Below are 8,475 nucleotides of genomic sequence, written 5' to 3'. Positions count from 1 at the left end.
AAAGATAAAAACATTGAGGAGACTAAAGAAATGAATATACCAGCATAGACCAGTAGTTAAGCAGATGGAGAATCAAAAGATACAAAATCAAGAAAATATCAGAAATTAATAAACATCTTTCAGTAACAGCCTAAAATATCAGCAGTCTCAATTCTCCAATCAGTAGTCTAATTTGACTATGAACTCTGCACAAGACAATGCCAAGCTGCCAAGCAAATGAGCCCACTTGTGAAATAGTGGCATGGTTGTTACAGGGGTAACCAACTACTTTTTGATTAGAATTTGGGCCCACCCCACTGAAGAAAAATCATGCCTTGCACAGTAAACCTGGTCAAAAGCCCTTAGCTAGGGAGATCCTAGGCCCTGGGATGTTTTGCTAAATGGACATGGTATCAAGCTGGCCTCTAAATATTTGTGTTCGTAGCTGTATACCACTGCTGCTCTCAGCTTTAGTGAGAGTAGTTTTTCTTAAGAAAGCGAAGGAAGGAAGGAAGGAAGGAAGGAAGGAGGGAGGGAGGGAGGGAGGGAGGGAGGGAGGGAGGGAGGGAGGGAGGGAAGGAAGAAGCTTTCTGGCCTACCTTGTCTTGTCTGGTAGTTGGTTAGACTTGACTTTAGGAGCACTGTTCCATGCTTACAAGGAAGGAATGCTGAGTGGCTTTACCGGGTTTTCTCATGCAGTCTATTAGCATGAGTGCTGTGGGATGTTCTGTATGTCCTGTGGGAGCCCATTCTTGGGTTCTTTGTGGCGTTACCCAGCAGGTCCGTATAGAGGATGATTAGGACCATGGGCCTGAGTGCAGGTGTTTGAGATGGTCTGCACTTGGCTGTGCTGGGGGATGGTCTGTATGTCAAGTTGCTCTGATTGGTTAATAAATAAAACCTGATCGGTCGTGGCTAGGCAGGAAAGATAGGTGGGACTAACAGAGAGGAGAAATAAAAGGACAGAAGGGCAGAAGGAGACGCTGCAGCCGCCGCCATGACCAGCAGCATGTGAAGACGCCAGTAAGCCACCAGCCACATGGCAAGGTATAGATGTATGGAAATGGATCAATTTAAGATAAAAGCACAGTTAGCAAGATAAGAACAGTTAGCAGGAAGCCTGCCACGGCCATGCAGTTTGTAAGCAAAATAAGTCTCTGTGTTTACTTGGTTGGGTCTGAGCGGCTGTGGGACTGGCGGGTGACAGAGATTTGTCCTGACTGTGGGCAAGGCGGAAAAATCAAGCTACACATGAGATCATTCTCTTTTAGTCCAATCACACAAAACCCCAAAGGAATAAGTTTGGAGAGTTTTCTAAACAGCTGGACACCTGGAGGCTTGGAGGAAGACAAACAGAAACACATCTCCATGCTGAGAGGTGGCCCACACTAACTCCTTGGGAACAGAAACTCTTGTTTGGGACACTTCCCCACCATGACCTGTATACCTGTTCATTCAGCTGCTTATTTTTAAATATCATTTATAATAAACTTGTAATTGTATGAATAATGTTACCAAGTTTTGTGACCCACTCCAACAAATGAGTCAAGCCCAAGGCAGGTCCCAAGAGACCTCTCATTCACAGCAGATCCCAGGCCAGGCCTTGAAAATGCATCTGAAGTGGTAGCAGGGTTGGAGACTGAGACCTCAACCTTCAGGATCTGCTGCTGTCTCCAAGTAAGACAGCATCAAAAATGAATTGGAGAGTTTGTGTCCAATTGTGTTCACTGTGGAACTAACTTCTTGCTTGCTGATGTGGAGAAATCCCCAACCCCTCTGAGGTCATAGAAGTTGTTTGTGCTGATAACATTATTACAAGAGCAGAGGAAATGTATTCTGTTTTATCTACAATCTATGCAGTAGATTTATCATAAGTATACATTTCCATTACTTGCATGACACAGATTTTAACTTAATATTTTCATTGTCAATTGATTTCTCACCAAGCCAGTGAATAGAGCATTAGATATAATTCTCAAAATTATCTGACTGAAATTAACAATCCTTTACCCTTGCCATTAAAATCCTTTAAAGTCATATGCCAGGTACATTCTTTTATACTATTTTAGAAAATTGAGAAGACTGAAGTTTTTTAAGTCCTAAAAACAAAGACTTCCAACTTAAAAAATTAAAAACTGAAGAATTGATTTTGGTGTTCATTTCCTCACAAGATATTTTTTTAATTTGTTAAAACATCTGAATGTAAAACTGGTAATGAAATTAAAATTGCCATGGTATTTCACTATGAGGGTATGATCAAGAGATATGATCATCAAGACTACTGCAGTATATCAAAATAAAATCTTTTACAGCATACATTGTTAACTCCCATGTCACAGAGTCCCAGGCTAGTTATCTAACAGAGGCAGTAATAACAAAGCCATTTCATAATTTTTAAAAACTGGGTTGGATTGCCAAGAAATCTGTTTTTAACTAAATTTCCATATTATTACATCAGACCATTCAGAACCATGGCAAGGTCAACACAAACTGGAAATAAAATCTTGAGACTCTTTTGTCAGGGAATATTGTCCCAAAAGTGAAGAACTGAAGAGACATGTCATTTCCTTCATATTCTTTCTCAGAATTCTGTTTTGAGATTACCACCTATCTACACAGAAGCAATATCTATTAAGCATCCATGGTATCTCAGTTGTCATTCTGGACTCTGGAACAAAGCATGGTCCTGGTCTCAAATTTCTTATTATCTAGTAGAGAAAACACATTACACAAGAACTAGAAGCATTCTTCTGGTGTTATGAGCAATCGTAACAAAAATCTATGTATAAAAGTACTTACTAGTGCATTATACATGGCAGAAAATGTTTGATTCTGTTTATCTAAATTCTATATGGAAAAGTTCCTTGAGTTTTTTTAGTAAACCAACTTTAATTTTTCAAAGACATTCATGCAAAGATCTTATTAATATCCATAATCTTCCTTTTTACTATGTCCTAAAAAATTTATACTCTAGCAAGACTGGACGATCTACTTTACCCAAGTCTCAAGAGAAAGGGTTTGATAAGGAAAAATGGATTCTCAGAAAGCCAATCTCCAAGGTATTATTAGAGGCTGGAGTTAAAGGAGTATTCCAGCCAATCCTTCCTTATATCTCAAAGAACATAAGCCTAATGTATCACAAATGAAAAATGAAATTAATGAGACCCCCAAAGACCCAGAGCTACAAGCTCTGAATCCTCTATTTCTGTTTCTATTTCAAGTAAAGCCAGCCTGAAATAGAGGCATTCTGACCTCACACTATAATTTCTAGTCCAGTTCTGTGTTCATTTAATGTCATCTTTGTTCGAGGTTAACTAAAACTGTTATTTGGTCCACAGGTGATAAGCATAATATTTTTAAGTATATTGCACTTTCCTCTTTAAATTTCTTATAAATACACTGAACTTCAGAGCGTAAAGTTTTCATCTTCCTTGAGGAATGAGAGGATAAGCATGTTATTGCATTGGCCATAGTCACTTGAACCATGGAACACAAAAGTTGAAGACAAAACTAGAATCCAAAATAGTCCTACAAATCAAACTTTTTAAGAGAAAAATGAATTTTCTAAATTCCTTAATCTCTCTAATGAATGAAGAGGCAAGTATAACTGACTTGAAAAAATCTATTCACACATTTTTACACAGGAGACACTCAGATAGGACAGCAAAAAATGGGCTGGAAAGATGTCTCAGTGCTTATGAGCACTGGCTACTCTTGAAGAGGACAAGGGTTCAGTTCCTAGCATTCACATGATGGTTCACAACTCTTGCCAGACATGCAAGTGGTATGCAGACATGCATGCAGGCAAAACGCTTGTACCCATAAAAAAATTAAAGATAACATGAATTATGAAAGCCTACTTCCTTCTTTACCAATACACTTTTGGGACAGAGGGGAAGACAGAAAGGGGGAAAGATGGGATTTTCTGACCTACCCTCTCCTAGTTAAAGTCCTCAAAAAGAGAAGCTTTTAGACAAGATAGAAGGAATTCTGCATGCTGATGGGTTTGCTTTGCCCTCTGGTTCTCAGAACCAGACAGCTCTGGAAGACTACAGTCCTGCTACCCTGCAGAATAAACAGGGCATAAAAAAGTATAGCCAAGCAGAACTGAGGCCTAATATTCCTGAGCTCCCTGGGTGGCGTAAACACGAGGTTCTGCATTTACCTCTAAGGAATGAATGAAGTGACAAGGAGCAGTTGACCTGGGACCTTCTCGGAAAGGGTCAGTCAGAGCTCATTGGTAAGGTAGGAGACAGGGTAGGTTCCGAGCTGTGTGCAGTGGGTAGTGGATACTTAAGACAAATAGAGCACAGTGGGAGTTCACATAAAGCCGTCCAGACAGGCTGTATCTCCAGCTCCTGAAAAGCCTGAGTCTAAGGTTACATCAGGAATCATATAATTTACAAAATCCAAAAGCCAACCAAGGACCAGCACAAGACCAGGGTATAAGACCCTCTTCCCCAAAGTACCTGATCATTAATTTGAAGGAGAATAACCCCACTGTTTGCATTTCTACCTCTTCTAGCAAACAGAAACAAGTTACTGACTACATTTGCTGTAAGATGACAGGCGGGGGGCGGGGCGGGGAATGAATTTTCAGAAATAGCTTCCAGATTGCCTTTGAAATCCGAAATTTCCTTTTATGACAAAAAATTCAAATTAATTGAATATATGTATTATTACCTTTTTTTTTACAAGAATCTGTTTTAAATCTGCATTGAATATAGTCATTATATAGAAAATTATACCTAAGGATATTTTCATACAAATATATATTGAATGTTATATTATTATTTATGAAAATTATGTATTATAAATAGAAGAATAACACTAATGAGAACTCACAAGGACCAGAGCAGCAGCTATGAATTCTCAAATTCTATTTCAGATGAAATATATGTGGGGTCTCTGTGTGTGTTTGTGTGTGTATATGTGTGTCTGTCTGTCTGTGTCTCTGTGTGCCTTTATATGTATGTGTCTGTGTGTGTGCTTATATGTGTGTGTTTGTATATGTCTATGTACATGCATAAATAAATATGCTGGGGACTGAATCCACAGGACACTAAGCTGCTGGGGGATGGTCTGTATGTTAAATTGCTCTGATGGGTCAATAAATAAAACACTGATTGGCCAGTGGCTAGGCAGGAAGTATAGGTGGGACTAACAGAGAGGAGAAAGGAAAGAACAGGAAGGCAGAAGGAGTCATTGCCAGCTGCCGCCATAACAAGCAGCATGTTAAGATGTTGGTAAGCCACGAGCCACATGGCAAGGTATAGATTTATGGAAATGGATTAATTTAAGCTATAAGAACAGTTAGCAAGAAACCTGCCATGGCCATACAGTTTGTAAGCAATATAAGTCTCTGTGTTTACTTGGTTGGGTCTGAGCAGCTGTGGGACTGGCGGATGACAAAGATTTTTCCTGACTGTGGGCAAGGCAGGAAAACTCTAGCTATGCTAAGCTGTATCCCCAGCTCCTACAGGAGGCTCTGGTCCTATACTCAAATGGTAAAAATAACAGAAACTTACAGCATACTCTTGAGTTCTATGAAAGAACTCCACCTATGTGGTTCCTGTTCTCACCCATCAGAACCTCCCAGAAGGGTTCATAAACATGTGCAAAAGTAGGCAAGGCCATTATCTCAGAACAGTTTTCAAACTTCTTCACCATGCTTCTGGAACAGTGGAGAACCTTTTTCTACCACTACATGTTTTGAACTTTCTCTGGGGCAAGAGTAATCTTTCAAAGTGCCTCAGAGGCCATAATTTTCCCTCTGCTAGACTCCAGGTTGAAGTTAATCTTGAGATCATGTAAAGGGCAGAAATCACTGTGTAGTAAAATCTGCTGGGCAGTGGTGGTGCACGCCTTTAATCCCAGCACTGGGGAGGTCGAGGCAGGCAGATCTCTGTGAGTTTGAGGCCAGCCTGATCTACAAAGCAAGATCGAGGACAGGCACCAAAACTACACAGAGAAACCCTGTCTCGAAAAACCACAGGGGAAAAAAATCTCCTTTTCACTTTTGTGTGACTCAGGAACTACGAAGAGCTCTTAGGACTGGACACTTTCCCTCGCTCTCTGTCACAGCATCAACGGCTACTGTGATGTCTGGACTACAGCTGCTTTTCTTTAAGTACTTAAGAATATGAATAGCTGTACTTAACCTTACCATATGCTAATATTTTTTTGAAAAACATATGACTTTGAAACCCGGCAGAGTGGCACACACCTTTAATCTCAAAACTCAGGAGGCAGAGGCACGCATATCTCTCTGAGCTTGAAGCCAGGCTGGTCTATACAGTGAGTTCCAGGATTACATAGAGACACCCTATCTCAAAAAAAAAAAAAGTGTGTGTGTGTGTGTGTGTGTGTGTGTGTGTGTGTGTGTGTGTGTGTAATTTTGGATGGCTCAAATTTGGAGACAAGAATGACTGCTTCAATAAAGCTTTAAAAGGTGTTAATGTTAAAAATGTGAACACAGAGGAAAATGTTGCACATGAAACTAGCACATAATCCATCAATTCAACTCTAAAAGAACTGAGGGTGAGAAATTGTACTGAGGCCAGTACACCAACATTTATAGCAGCATTCTTCACAGAAGCCCAAAGACAGAGGCAACCTAATCACCCATCATCATTTTAATTGTAAATAAAAGTGTGACGTATAGATACAATAGAAAAGTGGCCATAAGAAGCAATAAAACTGTGACATATGCCACAATGTAAACGAACCTTGAAAATATTGTAAGTGAAATGAGTCAGAAATTTTAAAAAGTTCTATATGATTCCACTTATACAACATACCCTGAGTAGTTAAATGACAAAAGACCAAAAGTCAAGGAGAGGCAAGGTCTGTTAGAGAGGGGACAAGAAGTCACTGTGTAGTGGGTACATAGGTTTTTATCACAGAGGTTGAAAACACCCAGGTAGGAGGGTAAAACTTAGTATAATTGATGGTATTGAATTCTACATTTAAAATTGTTAGAATGGTAAATTAGATATTATTTCTGGAACAAAACGTGGTAGTAGCTCTTCTCCCTTCCTCCTCCATTGTGCAGTGGACTCCTGACTTGGCTTCTCGCCATGTCTTCTCACAAGACTTTCAGAATCAAGCAATGCCTGGCCAAGAAACAAAAGCAAAATCATCCTATTCCTCAGTGGATTCGGATAAAAACTGGTAACAAAATAAGGTACAACTCCAAGAGAAGACACTGGAGAACAAAGCTGGGTCTGTAAGGATTCACACAATGGCAAGACAGAGTTTATACTGAATTGTGGGTCATCAAGCAATCCTACCACATGGAGTTCAACATTTTAACCTGAAGACTTGGTCGTGTTTCAAGTTGGGGGAATAGTTTTTCCAGTAATAAAATGCAGAACCTTCCAAAAAAGGTGGTAGTAACTACTAAGCATTGAAATAACATCTCATGAAATACTCTGTACCCGTGCAGTGAACTTAAGATAAATATGTGGCATATCTCATTTGCTACATGAGAAACAAAGATTAGTCAATTGGTAGGCAAACATTGAAGTAACTGAATATTCATAAAGATCAATGATAATTATCTTATCAGTGGCCTTACCATCCTACAAAGTGGTTGCAAGCCAAGGTAAGTTTTGTTTGCCTTAGAAGTTAACAGAACAGGTAAGCATATGTTGTCCTAAAGAATTTGAAATTGTTCCAGATTGGTGCCTGAAATCAAGAACTGGATGAATGTTTTAAAGATCATTGGAAACATTCAGTCACAAATAAATACACAATTAAATTAAATACATATGGTTTCAAAATAAAAATACAATAGGATATGGTGGAAATACATAAATTAGATTGTTATGGCCAATAAAGGGTTAAAATGAGCTGCAGTCTTGGAGTGCTCACCCTCCTCGAAACATGGCTTCATAAATTTGATTCATTTATAGAGTGTTTTTGATGATAGGCAATTCTTTGTTGAAAGTTAAGTGCTCTTTTATATGAATAAATAAAGAAGGTTTTGGTTTGAACTAATACATTACTTTGACAAATGTTTATTGGAAACCCAATTATGGGTTCATAAATCAAAGTTCTTTGTGGTCCATCAGGTGAGCTTGCCGATGCCAGCAGATGTTATGGTGTATACCAACAGGGTAATTAAAACAAGTCCATGGAATGCTGTCCCTTTCCTACACGATGCAGTAGTCAAAACAGGAAGAAATGGCTTATTACCTTTTGTTTCACTTACTGGAAATATTTCTGCAAGATGCCATGGCCACAACTTAAATGGGGACAAAAAGCATTTGTTTTCTGTTTATTGTTACATTCAAATAGCAAAGTCAAGTGCATGATATTTAGACATTTCTCACAGTGAAAAGTGGTTCATATACCTATGAAAACTGTATTCTTAGAATTATTACTTTTTCTTTTTGATCCCTTTCCTCCTTCCCTTTCCCTGTCTTCCCCCTTTCAAATTCCTGTCATTCTCCACCCCTTCCTTTTATTTTGAAAATCCTGCCTGTTCCTAAA

General features: G+C 39.0%; 1 pseudogene; it reads left to right on the top strand.

The window, feature by feature from the left end:
- Positions 1-7,058: 7,058 nt before the first annotated feature.
- On the top strand, positions 7,059-7,211 carry LOC102924717 (putative ribosomal protein eL39-like 5 pseudogene; annotated as a pseudogene).
- Positions 7,212-8,475: the final 1,264 nt, after the last annotated feature.

This window comes from Peromyscus maniculatus, chromosome 2 (genome assembly GCF_049852395.1).
Source record: "Peromyscus maniculatus bairdii isolate BWxNUB_F1_BW_parent chromosome 2, HU_Pman_BW_mat_3.1, whole genome shotgun sequence".
Classification (NCBI taxonomy): domain Eukaryota; kingdom Metazoa; phylum Chordata; class Mammalia; order Rodentia; family Cricetidae; genus Peromyscus; species Peromyscus maniculatus.
This window is presented reverse-complemented; position numbering and strand designations above follow the sequence as displayed.